The 14,511-nt window shown below is 48.1% G+C and overlaps 1 protein-coding gene across 1 annotated transcript in view; it reads right to left on the reverse strand.

Moving 5' to 3' along the window:
- The window catches only part of TEX55 (testis expressed 55), a 94,764-nt gene that overhangs the window by 79,193 nt on the left and 1,060 nt on the right, over positions 1-14,511 (reverse strand). The window lies entirely within an intron of this gene.

Raw genomic sequence — 14,511 nt, forward strand, 5'->3', positions numbered from 1 at the left:
TGTTCCACTACAAGAAAACTTTATAAATATAGTTGCCTCTCAATTAGGTAGAGCTATAAACAGTACCCAGGCAGTATTGAACTATTAGTTTAACTCTAATATACACCACTGGTTTATATTAATATACACATACCTCCCAACATGACCCTCTCCAGGAGGGACACAATGCTCTGCTTCTGGACTTTTCTCTTAATTTAGGATTGCCGGCACCTGTTTTGAACAGGTTAATGGATAAGAAAGGTGTTTCAGCACAGGTGATAGCAATCGTAAATTAGGAGGGAAGTCCAGGAGCAGAGCATTCGGTCTCTCCTGGAGACGGTCAAGTTGGGAGGTATGTATACACAATCTGTGCCTCCAAACATGACCCATTCCAGGAGGGACATAATGCTCTTTACCTGGACTTCCCTCTTAAGTTATGATTGCAATCGCCTGTGTTGAAATACTTTTCTTATCAAGTAAATAGTTCAACACAGGTGACGCCAATCATATATTAAGAGGGTAGTCCAGGTAGAGAGCATTTTGTCCCTCCTGGAATGGGTCATGTTAGCTCCCCCTGTCTTAAGTGCCCCGCAATCCGGCTCTCCCTGCAAATAAGTGCACACATATGCTGCAATCACTGTAGCCCCGACTTGATTTGCAACAAAAATGGCCTGCGTACAAAAAATCCACGACTTGGAAAAGTGAACACTAAAGCCACTTCTCCTAGCCGGCCGACATCATGGTCATGTGACTTGGTGTAAAGAAAAGCAAAACATCAACAAAGTCACCATCGGACCTCCTCCACAGCTGGCGTAGGAACATCGGACCTAAACCATCTATGCCGGTAAAACCAACGACCATCAGCAGCAAACCATCAATGCTTGCTAGCCATCGATGGCCAACCCTACTTATTGATGTCAGTGACACAATAGCAGGTTACTGAGGGAGGGGTCACAATAATGGTTAACAGAAGGGTTAATCTTGAGTGATACCGGGGTTAATGATGGAGGATTGGGGTTAAGTGTGACAATAGCTGATTTAACGCTTCAACGTGGCCATTTTCTATTATTGTGCGCACAGTGAGCCACCTCTAGCATGCCCAGATTTCATTAAATACCAAAAAAATACATAATTCAATAAACTATTACAACACATCTATAAACATCATTATATAGAATATATCATTTATATCATACTAGTTACCTTCAAAATGACAGAACAGAGTAACAGTAATGTCAGCGCAGGCGATCGCACCCCCGAACAGAGCAACAATAGAATTGCTCCATCAAGCACCATCTAGTGGCCGCCAGCGTGCACAACACTTGAATTCCCCCCATGGAGGTGAGGAGCGGCGTGAGAGAAATTTTTTTTTTTTTTTTAACGCTGCTTGTTTAACCTATATAGTTTCACCTTATTTTAATAAATTCTATTATTTAAACAGTTTTGCATTTTAATGGCTTCATGGAAAAGCCGTATTGTTCAGCGCAGCTGATAGTACTGGCGTATGATCAGAGACAGTGGTCGACGCAATTCGTCGTCCCCACCTTGCCCAACTGGAATGATCCCTCATGGGTGGCCAATAAGTGGCCCTCCAGCAGCTTTTGGACTACACACCCCAGCATGCCCTGCCACAGTTGGAACATGCCCAAAGAGCAAAACTGTGGCAGGCAGTGGCGGAACTAGGGAGCGGTGGGCAAAGGTGCGACAAAATGCTTTGCCCCCCACCACCACCCAAGTCCACCCCCTCACCCCTGGAGAGAATCTGGTGAGGGGGACCTGCTCAGGGCCAGAGAAATGGATACCTATAGCAACAGTGCCGTAACTAGACATTTTAGCACTGTGTGCAAGAGACGGCATTGGAGCCCCCCCCATATGCAAAACAGGGGCACTGCGCGCCTTAGGCGTGCGCAAAAAAATAAGATTTTACTCACCGGTAAATCTATTTCTCGTAGTCCGTAGTGGATGCTGGGGACTCCGTAAGGACCATGGGGATTAGCGGCTCCGCAGGAGACTGGGCACAACTAAAGAAAGCTTTAGGACTACCTGGTGTGCACTGGCTCCTCCCACTATGACCCTCCTCCAGACCTCAGTTAGGATACTGTGCCCGGAAGAGCTGACACAATAAGGAAGGATTTTGAATCCCGGGTAAGACTCATACCAGCCACACCAATCACACCGTATAACTCGTGATATTATTAGAGATGAGCGGGTTCGGTTCCTCTGAATCCGAACCCGCCCGAACTTCGGGTTTTTTACACGGGTCCGAGCAGGCTCGGATCTTCCCGCCTTGCTCGGCTAACCCGAGCGCGCCCGAACGTCATCATCACGCTGTCGGATTCTCGCGAGGCTCGGATTCTATCGCGAGACTCGGATTCTATATAAGGAGCCGCGCGTCGCCGCCATTTTCACACGTGCATTGAGAGTCATAGGGAGAGGACGTGGCTGGCGTCCTCTCCGTTTAGAGAAGAGAGAGACACAGTATTTTGGGGAGCATTATTAGGAGGGGTACTACTATACTGTATACTACTATACTACTTGCTGAAGTGATATTTATACTAGATTAGATAATGGATAGTGTGACTGTAAGTGTATTATCTGACTTGTGGGGGAGACACTGACAGTGGGGAGCAGTTAGAGTCTGAGAGCAGGACTCAGGAGTACATATAACGTACAGTGCACACTTTTGCTGCCAGAGTCAGTGCCACACTGCCATTGTTGTGACCACACTGACCACCAGTATAATAATATATTTTGTGATTGTCTGCTTAGGCCTCGGAGTACTAGTTGCAAGTTGCAACGTGACCTGAAGTGACCACCAGTTTAATAATCAATCACCACCAGTTTAATATATATATATATATATATATATATATATATATATATATATATATATATATATATATATATAATATTGTATACCACCTACCCGTGGTTTTTTTTTTTTTCATTCTTCTTTATACATACTACTATAGTAGCTTACTGTAGCAGTCTGCGGTGCTGTACTGACCTGACAGTGTCCAGCAGGTCCGTCATCAGTCATTACATAATAAATATATATATAGTACCTGTCCGGCTGCAGTACTAGTGATATTATATTGATTTCATCTCATTATCAATAATTTATCATCCAGTCTAGACTCTATATTAGCAGCAGACACAGTACGTTAGTCCACGGCTGTAGCTACCTCTGTGTCGGCACTCGGCAGTCCATCCATAATTGTATACCACCTACCCGTGTTTTTTTTCTTTTCTTTCTTCTTTGTACATACTACTATAGAGTATAGTAGCTTACTGTAGCAGTCTGCGGTGCTGCTGAGCTGACAGTGTCCAGCAGGTCCGTCATCAGTCATCATTACCTAATAAATATATTATCTACCTGTCCGGCTGCAGTACTAGTGATATTATATATACATACATATATATATATTGATTTCATCTCATTATCAATCATCCAGTCTATATTAGCAGCAGACACAGTACGTTAGTCCACGGCTGTAGCTACCTCTGTGTCGGCACTCGGCAGTCCATCCATAATTGTATACCACCTACCCGTGGTTTTTTTTTTTCTTTCTTCTTTGTACATACTACTATAGTATAGTAGCTTACTGTAGCAGTCTGCGGTGCTGCTGAGCTGACAGTGTCCAGCAGGTCCGTCATCAGTCATCATTACCTAATAAATATATTATTTACCTGTCCGGCTGCAGTACTAGTGATATTATATATACATACATATATATATTGATTTCATATCATTATCATCCAGTCTATATTAGCAGCAGACACAGTACGGTAGTCCACGGCTGTAGCTACCTCTGTGTCGGCACTCGGCAGTCCATCCATAATTGTATACCACCTACCCGTGGTTTTTTTTTTCTCTTTCTTCTTTGTACATACTACTATAGTATTAGTAGCTTACTGTAGCAGTCTGCGGTGCTGCTGAGCTGACAGTGTCCAGCAGGTCCGTCATCAGTCATCATTACCTAATAAATATATTATCTACCTGTCCGGCTGCAGTACTAGTGATATTATATATACATACATATATATATTGATTTCATATCATTATCATCCAGTCTATATTAGCAGCAGACACAGTACGTTAGTCCACGGCTGTAGCTACCTCTGTGTCGGCACTCGGCAGTCCATCCATAAGTATACTAGTATCCATCCATCTCCATTGTTTACCTGAGGTGCCTTTTAGTTGTGCCTATTAAAATATGGAGAACAAAAATGTTGAGGTTCCAAAATTAGGGAAAGATCAAGATCCACTTCCACCTCGTGCTGAAGCTGCTGCCACTAGTCATGGCCGAGACGATGAAATGCCAGCAACGTCGTCTGCCAAGGCCGATGCCCAATATCATAGTACAGAGCATGTCAAATCCAAAACACCAAATATCAGTAAAAAAAGGACTCCAAAACCTAAAATAAAATTGTCGGAGGAGAAGCGTAAACTTGCCAATATGCCATTTACCACACGGAGTGGCAAGGAACGGCTGAGGCCCTGGCCTATGTTCATGGCTAGTGGTTCAGCTTCACATGAGGATGGAAGCACTCAGCCTCTCGCTAGAAAAATGAAAAGACTCAAGCTGGCAAAAGCAGTAGCACCGCAAAGAACTGTGCGTTCTTCGAAATCCCAAATCCACAAGGAGAGTCCGACTCCAATTGTGTCGGTTGCGATGCCTGACCTTCCCAACACTGGACGTGAAGAGCATGCGCCTTCCACCATTTGCACGCCCCCTGCAAGTGCTGGAAGGAGCACCCGCAGTCCAGTTCCTGATAGTCAGATTGAAGATGTCAGTGTTGAAGTACACCAGGATGAGGAGGATATGGGTGTTGCTGGCGCTGGGGAGGAAATTGACCAGGAGGATTCTGATGGTGAGGTGGTTTGTTTAAGTCAGGCACCCGGGGAGACACCTGTTGTCCGTGGGAGGAATATGGCCACTGACATGCCTGGTGAAAATACCAAAAAAATCAGCTCTTCGGTGTGGAAGTATTTCAACAGAAATGCGGACAACAGGTGTCAAGCCGTAATAAGTAGGGGTAAGGACGTTAACCACCTCGGAACATCCTCCCTTATACGTCACCTGCAGCGCATTCATAATAAGTCAGTGACAAGTTCAAAAACTTTGGGTGACAGCGGAAGCAGTCCACTGACCAGTAAATCCCTTCCTCTTGTAACCAAGCTCACGCAAACCACCCCACCAACTCCCTCAGTGTCAATTTCCTCCTTCCCCAGGAATGCCAATAGTCCTGCAGGCCATGTCACTGGCAATTCTGACGATTCCTCTCCTGCCTGGGATTCCTCCGATGCATCCTTGCGTGTAACGCCTACTGCTGCTGGCGCTGCTGTTGTTGCTGCTGGGAGTCGATGGTCATCCCAGAGGGGAAGTCGTAAGACCACTTTTACTACTTCCACCAAGCAATTGACTGTCCAACAGTCCTTTGCGAGGAAGATGAAATATCACAGCAGTCATCCTACTGCAAAGCGGATAACTGAGGCCTTGGCATCCTGGGTGGTGAGAAACGTGGTTCCGGTATCCATCATTACTGCAGAGCCAACTAGAGACTTGTTGGAGGTACTGTGTCCCCGGTACCAAATACCATCTAGGTTCCATTTCTCTAGGCAGGCGATACCGAAAATGTACACAGACCTCAGAAAAAGAGTCACCAGTCTCCTAAAAAATGCAGCTGTACCCAATGTCCACTTAACCACGGACATGTGGACAAGTGGAGCAGGGCAGGGTCAGGACTATATGACTGTGACAGCCCACTGGGTAGATGTATGGACTCCCGCCGCAAGAACAGCAGCGGCGGCACCAGTAGCAGCATCTCGCAAACGCCAACTCTTTCCTAGGCAGGCTACGCTTTGTATCACCGGTTTCCAGAATACGCACACAGCTGAAAACATCTTACGGCAACTGAGGAAGATCATCGCGGAATGGCTTACCCCAATTGGACTCTCCTGTGGATTTGTGGCATCGGACAACGCCAGCAATATTGTGTGTGCATTAAATATGGGCAAATTCCAGCACGTCCCATGTTTTGCACATACCTTGAATTTGGTGGTGCAGAATTATTTAAAAAACGACAGGGGCGTGCAAGAGATGCTGTCGGTGGCCAGAAGAATTGCGGGACACTTTCGGCGTACAGGCACCACGTACAGAAGACTGGAGCACCACCAAAAACTACTGAACCTGCCCTGCCATCATCTGAAGCAAGAAGTGGTAACGAGGTGGAATTCAACCCTCTATATGCTTCAGAGGTTGGAGGAGCAGCAAAAGGCCATTCAAGCCTATACAATTGAGCACGATATAGGAGGTGGAATGCACCTGTCTCAAGCGCAGTGGAGAATGATTTCAACGTTGTGCAAGGTTCTGATGCCCTTTGAACTTGCCACACGTGAAGTCAGTTCAGACACTGCCAGCCTGAGTCAGGTCATTCCCCTCATCAGGCTTTTGCAGAAGAAGCTGGAGACATTGAAGGAGGAGCTAACACGGAGCGATTCCGCTAGGCATGTGGGACTTGTGGATGGAGCCCTTAATTCGCTTAACAAGGATTCACGGGTGGTCAATCTGTTGAAATCAGAGCACTACATTTTGGCCACCGTGCTCGATCCTAGATTTAAAGCCTACCTTGGATCTCTCTTTCCGGCAGACACAAGTCTGCTGGGGTTGAAAGACCTGCTGGTGAGAAAATTGTCAAGTCAAGCGGAACGCGACCTGTCAACATCTCCTCCTTCACATTCTCCCGCAACTGGGGGTGCGAGGAAAAGGCTCAGAATTCCGAGCCCACCCGCTGGCGGTGATGCAGGGCAGTCTGGAGCGACTGCTGATGCTGACATCTGGTCCGGACTGAAGGACCTGACAACGATTACGGACATGTCGTCTACTGTCACTGCATATGATTCTCTCAACATTGAAAGAATGGTGGAGGATTATATGAGTGACCGCATCCAAGTAGGCACGTCACACAGTCCGTACTTATACTGGCAGGAAAAAGAGGCAATTTGGAAGCCCTTGCACAAACTGGCTTTATTCTACCTAAGTTGTCCTCCCACAAGTGTGTACCTCGAAAGAGTGTTTAGTGCCGCCGCTCACCTTGTCAGCAATCGGCGTACGAGGTTACATCCAGAAAATGTGGAGAAGATGATGTTCATTAAAATGAATTATAATCAATTCCTCCGTGGAGACATTGACCAGCAGCAATTGCCTCCACAAAGTACACAGGGAGCTGAGATGGTGGATTCCAGTGGGGACGAATTGATAATCTGTGAGGAGGGGGATGTACACGGTGATATATCGGAGGATGATGATGAGGTGGACATCTTGCCTCTGTAGAGCCAGTTTGTGCAAGGAGAGATTAATTGCTTCTTTTTTGGTGGGGGTCCAAACCAACCCGTCATTTCAGTCACAGTCGTGTGGCAGACCCTGTCACTGAAATGATGGGTTGGTTAAAGTGTGCATGTCCTGTTTATACAACATAAGGGTGGGTGGGAGGGCCCAAGGACAATTCCATCTTGTACCTCTTTTTTCTTTAATTTTTCTTTGCGTCATGTGCTGTTTGTGGAATGTTTTTTGGAAGGGCCATCCTGCGTGACACTGCAGTGCCACTCCTAGATGGGCCCGGTGTTTGTGTCGGCCACTAGGGTCGCTTATCTTACTCACACAGCTACCTCATTGCGCCTCTTTTTTTCTTTGCGTCATGTGCTGTTTGGGGAGGGTTTTTTGGAAGGGACATCCTGCGTGACACTGCAGTGCCACTCCTAGATGGGCCCGGTGTTTGTGTCGGCCACTAGGGTCGCTTATCTTACTCACACAGCTACCTCATTGCGCCTCTTTTTTTCTTTGCGTCATGTGCTGTTTGGGGAGGGTTTTTTGGAAGGGACATCCTGCGTGACACTGCAGTGCCACTCCTAGATGGGCCCGGTGTTTGTGTCGGCCACTAGGGTCGCTTAGCTTAGTCATCCAGCGACCTAGGTGCAAATTTTAGGACTAAAAATAATATTGTGAGGTGTGAGGTATTCAGAATAGACTGAAAATGAGTGTAAATTATGGTTTTTGAGGTTAATAATACTTTGGGATCAAAATGACCCCCAAATTCTATGATTTAAGCTGTTTTTTAGTGTTTTTTAAAAAAAACACCCGAATCCAAAACACACCCGAATCAGACAAAAAAAATTCGGTGAGGTTTTGCCAAAACGCGGTCGAACCCAAAACACGGCCGCGGAACCGAACCCAAAACCAAAACACAAAACCCGAAAAATTTCCGGCGCTCATCTCTAGATATTATACCCAGTTAACAGTATGAAATATAACTAAGCCTCTCAACAGATGGCTCAACAATAACCCTTTAGTTAGGCAATAACTATATACAAGTATTGCAGACAATCCGCACTTGGGATGGGCGCCCAGCATCCACTACGGACTACGAGAAATAGAATTACCGGTGAGTAAAATCTTATTTTCTCTAACGTCCTAAGTGGATGCTGGGGACTCCGTAAGGACCATGGGGATTATACCAAAGCTCCCAAACGGGCGGGAGAGTGCGGATGACTCTGCAGCACCGAATGAGCAAACTCTAGGTCCTCCTCAGCCAGGGTATCAAACTTGTAGACTCTTGCAAGAGTGTTTTAACCCGACCAAGTAACAGCTCGGCAAATTTGTAAAGCCGAGACCCCTCGGGCAGCCGCCCAAGAAGAGCCCACTTTCCTCGTGGAATGGGCTTTCACAGATTTAGGGTGCGGCATTCCAGCCGCAGAATGTGCAAGTTGAATCGTGCTACAGATCCAGCGAGCAATAGTCTGCTTAGAAGCAGGAGCACCCAGCTTGTTGGGTGCATACAGGATAAATAGCGAGTCAGTTTTCCTGACTCCAGCCGTCCTGGAAACATATACTTTTCAGGGCCCTGACTACGTCCAGAAACTTGGAATCCTCCAAGTCCCAAGTAGCCGCAGGCACCACAATAGGTTGGTTCACATGAAAAACTGATACCACCTTAGGAAGGAATTGGGAACGAGTCCTCAATTCCGCCTTATCCATATAAAATACAGATAAGGGCATTTGTATGACAAAGCCTCCAATTCTGATACACGCCTGGCCGACGCCACGGCCCACAGCATGACCACTTTCCACGTGAGGTATTGTAGCTCCACGGATTTAAGTGGCTCAACTCAATGCGACTTCAGGAAATCCAACACTACGTTGAGATCCCACGGTGCCACTGGAGGCACAAACGGGGGCTGACTATGCAGCACTCCCTTAACAAAAGTCTGAACTTCAGGCAGTGAAGCCAGTTCTATTTTGGAAGAAAATCGATAGAGCCGAAATCTGGACCTTAATGGAACCCAATTTTAGGCCCATAGTCACCTCTGACTTGTAGGAAGTGCAGAAAGCGACCTAGCTGAAATTCCTCCTTTGGGGCCTTACTGGCCTCACAGCACGCAACATATTTCCGCCATATGCGGTAATAATGGTTTGCGTTCACTTCTTTCCTAGCTTTAAATAGCGTAGGGATAACTTCCTCCGGAATGCCCTTTTCCTTCAGGATCCGGCGTTCAACCGCCATGCCGTCAAACGCAGCCGCGGTACGTCTTGGAACAGACAGGCCCCCTGCTGCAGCAGGTCCTGTCTGAGCGGCAGAGGCCATGGGTCCTCCGAGATCATTTCTTGGAGTTCTGGGTACCAAGCTCTTCTTGGCCACCCGGAACAATGAGTATAGTTCTTACTCCTCTCCTTCTTATTATTCTCATTACCCTGGCTATGAGAGGCAGAGAAGGGAACACATACACCGACTGGTACACCCACGGTGTTACCAGAGCGTCCACAGCTATCGCCTGAGGGTCCCTTGACCTGGCGCAATATCTTTGTAGCTTTTTGTTGAGGCGGGACGCCATCCTGTCCACCTGTGGCCTTTCCCCACGGTGTACAATCATTTGGAAGACTTCTGGATGAAGTCCCCACTCTCTCGGGTGGAGGTCGTGTCTGCTGAGAAAATCTGCTTCTCAGTTGTCCACTCCGGGAATGAACACTGCTGACAGTGCTAACACATGATTTTCCGCCCATCGGAGAATCTTTGTGGCTTCTGCCATCGCCATCCTGCTTCTTGTGCCGCCCTGTCGGTTTACATGAGCGACCGCCGTGATGTTGTCTGACTGGATCAGCACCGGCCGGTGTTGAAGCAGGGGTCTAGCCTGACTTAGGGCATTGTAAATGGCCCATAGTTCCAGGACATTTATGTGTAGGGAAGTCTCCTGACTTTTCCATAGGCCTTGGAAGTTTCTTCCCTGTGTGACTGCCCCCCAGCCTTGAAGGCTGGCATCCGTGGTCACCAGGACCCAGTCCTGTATGCCGAATCTGCGGCCCCCTAGAAGATGAGCACTCTGCAGTCACCACCACAGCGACACCCTGGCCCTTGGAGACAGGGTTATCTGCCGATGCATCTGAGAATGCGACCCGGACCACTTGTCCAACAGATCCCACTGGAAGATCCTTGCATGGAACTTGGCGAATGGAAATTCTTCGTAAGAAGCTACCATCTTTCCCAAGGCTCGCGTGCATAGATGCACCGATATCTGTATTTGTATTAGGAGGTCTCCGTCTAGAGACGCCAACTCCTTGGACTTCTCCTCCGGGAGAAACCCTTTTTATCCTGTTCTGTGTCCAGAACCATACCCAGGAACAGTAGACGCGTCGTAGAAACCAGCTGTGACTTTGGAATATTCAGAATCCAGCCGTGCTGTTGTAGCACTTCCCGAGATAGTGCTACTCCGACGAACAACTGCTCCCTGGACCTCGCCTTTATAAGGAGATCGTCCAAGTACGGGATAAGTACTTCGGCCATTACCTTGGTAAATACCCTCGGTGCCGGGGACAGACCAACGGCAACGTCTGGAATTGGTAATGACAATCCTGTACCACAAATTTGAGGTACACCTGGTGACGAGGGTAAATAGGGACATGCAGGTAAGTATCCTTGATGTCCAGTGATACCCTGAAATTTTCCAGGCTTGCAATAATCGCCCTGAGCAATTCCATTTTGAACTTGAACCTTCGTATATAAGTGTTCAAGGATTTCAATTTTAGAATGGGTCTCACCGAACCGTCTGGTTTCGGTACCACAACATTTTGGAATAGTAACCCCGGCCTTGTTGAAGGAGGGGTACCTTGATTTCACCTGCTGGAAGTACAGCTTGTGAATTGCCGCCAGTACTACCTTTCTCCGAGGGCAGCAGGCAAGGCTGATGTGAGGCAACGGCGAGGGGGAGTCGTCTCGAACTCCAGCCTGTATCCCTGTGATACTACTTGCAGAACCTAAGGATCCACCTGTGGGCAAGCCCACTGATCCCTGCAGTTCTCGAGACGCGCCCCCACCGCACCTGTCTCCACCTGTGGAGCCCCAGCGTCATGCAGTGGACTCAGAGGAAACGAGGGAAGATATTTGTTCCTGGAACTGGCTGACTGGTGCAGCTTTTTCCTTCTTCCCTTGTCTCTGTGCAGAAAGGAAGCGCCTTTGACCCGCTTGCTTTTCTGAAGCCGAAAGGACTGTACCTGAAAATACGGTGCTTTCTTTAGGCTTTTGTGAGGAAACCTGAGGTAAAATTTTTTCTTCCCAGCTGTTGCTGTGGATACGAGGTCCCAGAGACCATCTCCAAACAATTCCTCACCCTTATAAGGCAGAATCTCCATGTGCCTTTTAAATGCAGCATCACCTGTCCACTGCCGGGTTTCTACTACCCTCCTGGCAGAATGGACATTGCATTAATTCTGGATGCCAGCCGGCAAATATCCCTCTGTGCATCCTTTATATATAAGACAACGTCTTAAATATGCTCAATGTTAGCAAAATATTATCCCTGTCTTAGCGTATTAATACTATCTGACAGGGTGTCAGACCACGCTGCAGCAGCACTATTTATGCTGAGGCAATTGCAGGTTTCAGTATATAACCTGAGTGTGTAAATACAGACTTCAGGATCGCCTCCTGCTTTTTATCAGCAGGTTCCTTCAAGGTGGCCGTATCCTAAGACGGCAGTGCCACCTTTTGACAAACGTGTGAGCGCCTTATCCACCCTAAGGGATATCTCCCAACGTGACCTATCCTCTGGCGGGAAAGGGTACGCCATCAGTAACTTTTTAGAAATAACCAGTTTCTTATCGGGGGAAACCACGCTTCTTTACACACTTCATTCATTCATCTGATGGGGGAACAAAACACTGGCTGTTTTTTCTCCTCAAAAATAAAACCCCTTTTATGTGGTACTTGGGTTCATGTCAGAAAATGCGTAACACATTTTTTCATTGCCGAGATCATGTAACGGATGTTCCTAGTGATTGTGTATATGTCTCAACCTCGTTGACACTGGAGTCAGACTCCGTGTCGACATCTGTGTCTGCCATCTGAGGTAACGGGCGTTGTTTGAGCCCCTGATGGCCTTTGAGACGCCTGGGCAGACGCGGGCTGAGAAGCCGGCTGTCCCACAGCTGTTACGTCATCCAGCCTTTTATGTAAGGAGTTGACACTGTCGGTTAATACCTTCCACCTATCCATCCACTCTGGTGTCGGCCCCACAGGGGGCGACATCCCATTTATCGGCCTCTGCTCCGCCTCCACGTAACCTTCCTCATCCAACATGTCGACACAGCCGTATCGACACACCGCACACACACAGGGAATGCTCTGACTGAGGACAGGACCCCACAAAGTCCTTTGGGGAGACCGAGAGAGAGTATGCCAGCACACACCAGAGCGCTATATAATACAGGGATTAACACTATAACTGAGTGATTTTTCCCCAAATAGCTGCTTGTATACATATATTGCGCCTAAATTTAGTGCCCCCCCTCTCTTTTTAACCCTTTGAGCCTGAAAACTACAGGGGAGAGCCTGGGGAGCTGTCTTCCAGCTGCACTGTGAAGAGAAAATGGCGCCAGTGTGCTGAGGGAGAAGCCCCGCCCCCTTTTCGGCGGACTTTCTCCCGCTTTTTCTGTGATACTGGCAGGGGTAATTTTACATCTATATAGCCTCTGGGACTATATATGATGTATATTTTGCCAGCCAAGGTGTTATTTATTGCCCTCAGGGCGCCCCCCCCCCAGCGCCCTGCACCCATCAGTGACCGAAGTGTGAGGTGTACATGAGGAGCAATGGCGCACAGCTGCAGTGCTGTGTGCTACCTTGGTGAAGACCGAAGTCTTCTGCCGCCGATTTTCCGGACCTTCTTCGTGCTTCTGGCTCTGTAAGGGGAACGGCGGCGCGGCTCCGGGAACGAACACCAAGGTCGGGTCCTGCGGTCGATCCCTCTGGAGCTAATGGTGTCCAGTAGCCTAAGAAGCCCAAACTACCACCTGTTAGGTAGGTTCGCTTCTTCTCCCCTTAGTCCCTCGCTGCAGTGAGTCTGTTGCCAGCAGATTTCACTGAAAATAAAAAACCTAAATATACTTTCTTTCTAGGTGCTCAGGAGAGCCCCTAGTGTGCATCCAGCTCGGCCGGGCACAAGAATCTAACTGAGGTCTGGAGGATGGTCTTAGTGGGAGGAGACAGTGCACACCAGGTAGTCCTAAAGCTTTCTTTAGTTGTGCCCAGTCTCCTGCGGAGCCGCTAATCCCCATGGTCCTTACGGAGTCCCCAGCATCCACTTAGGACGTTAGAGAAATATAGGGGCGGGGCCACAAAATAATACCAATTCAAATAACGGTGCACAGTAGTCTCCATAATTCAAATTATTACGCCGCACAGTAGCACCACTACACCAGGTAGAGTCACTTTTACACATTACAGCAGACAGCGTCCCCTTTTTACACATTACGGCAGACAGCATCCCCCTTTTTTAAACATTACGGCAGCCAGTCCCCCTTTTTTACACATTATGGCAGACAACGTCCCCTTTTTACACATTACGGCAGACAGCGTCCCCCTTATTACACATTACGGCAGACAGCGTCCCCCTTATTACACATTACGGCAGACAGCGTCCCCTTTTTTACACATTACGGCAGACAGCGTCCCTCTTTTTACACATTAATATTATATATATATATATATACATACATATACACACTACAGCTCTGTCCCTTATGCCACCCGGGTAACATCCTGATATACCGCCTCCAGCAATTAATTATTCTATCCCCCCTTCCCGTGCACCTTGTATTATGATGACCGGTGGCGCCGCCATGAGGGTGTGCCCATCACACAGTGACGTCTCCACGCGGAAAGGGCCAGGGGAGGGGAGCCGGTCACGGAAAAGACAGTGAGTGATGACACACTGCCCCAGCCCGGCCCCGACCCAGCGTCTTTCAAGTTCAGATTCTCAGCGGCGGTGGCGGGCTGTCAGCGGGCTGCCTGCAGCTGCCGCAGATCATGATCACCACGCTAACACACTCTGCCCCCGGCGCTGCGCCTTCCAATTTCAGACTTTCAGTGGCAGCGGGCTGTCAGTGCTCCCTGCGGCTGGCTGCCGCAGATCATGATCATCGCGGCCACTGTGAGAGCAGGGCGGAAGTACTGTATGGGAACGGGTCCCAGCGCCGGCTT

The sequence above is a fragment of the Pseudophryne corroboree genome, chromosome 2 (assembly GCF_028390025.1).
Source record: "Pseudophryne corroboree isolate aPseCor3 chromosome 2, aPseCor3.hap2, whole genome shotgun sequence".
Classification (NCBI taxonomy): Eukaryota; Metazoa; Chordata; class Amphibia; order Anura; family Myobatrachidae; genus Pseudophryne; species Pseudophryne corroboree.